This window comes from Coenobita brevimanus, chromosome 80, assembly GCF_032717465.1.
Source record: "Coenobita brevimanus isolate Jiangsu-jjx chromosome 80, ASM3271746v2, whole genome shotgun sequence".
Classification (NCBI taxonomy): Eukaryota; Metazoa; Arthropoda; class Malacostraca; order Decapoda; family Coenobitidae; genus Coenobita; species Coenobita brevimanus.
Genome location: NC_137033.1, coordinates 46536597 through 46537504, shown reverse-complemented (window position 1 = coordinate 46537504; position 908 = coordinate 46536597).

The window sequence follows — 908 nt, the reverse complement described above, 5'->3', positions numbered from 1 at the left end:
TGTGTGTGAACAAAATAAGTTTACGATTTGACTTGGACCAAATTTGGTGGACGGAATGAGAATATCCCGAGAGGTTGATCTGTTATTGTTGAGCACGATTGATCAAGGTTCAAGGTGACATGGCACGGTCAACTTAAAAATTTTTATTCTCTTTAGATTAAACATGAAGGAAAGGTTAAGGATTACAATCAACCAAAGGAAAATGTCACAGGGTATGGTCAAGTCAAGCATCTCTGATCTAATCTAAATACAATATAGTGCAAAGAGTAAGGTTCAGGCAATGAAGAAGAAATTCAGTTTTAAGAACAATCGGAAGGTCAATGGTCAACGCTCGGTTCATATGTCCCCAGTGTTATAAACAAAACATCTAAAACAGCTTTGATCTTATTTGGATCAAACTTGGCGGATAGTTTGAGAATCACACACGCAATTAACATTTTTTTCTTTTAGAAAAATAGGTGACGGGTCAAAGTCAAATGGCAAGGTCGAGATAAATATTTTTTATTTGATGAGAAGGGAAAATAGCGACACCATAGGTGAGCAGTGTGTGAAGAGTGATGAAGGAAAAAGAGTGGTGGACAGTGAGGACATTAAAGACACCTGGAGAGATAATCATAACTGGTTGCTGAATGAGGAGTTTTACTGGAACAGCGAAGATTTGGAGTTAGCAGATCCAGTGTTTGACCCTCAACCTTTGATTGACGCTGCTGCTGTGAGCAAGGCAACAGGTAGGAACCCTTTGGGGGCTGCAGCAGGTGTGTCTGCTGAAATGTTAAAGGCCTCATAAGAATATTTAAGGAATGGGCATAGTCACTAAGTTGATTAAAATCCTATTATATATGAGTTTGTTTGTCCCAGATGACTGGTTGAAGAATGTGATTGTAAATGCGTGTGCGCCATAAAAGGGG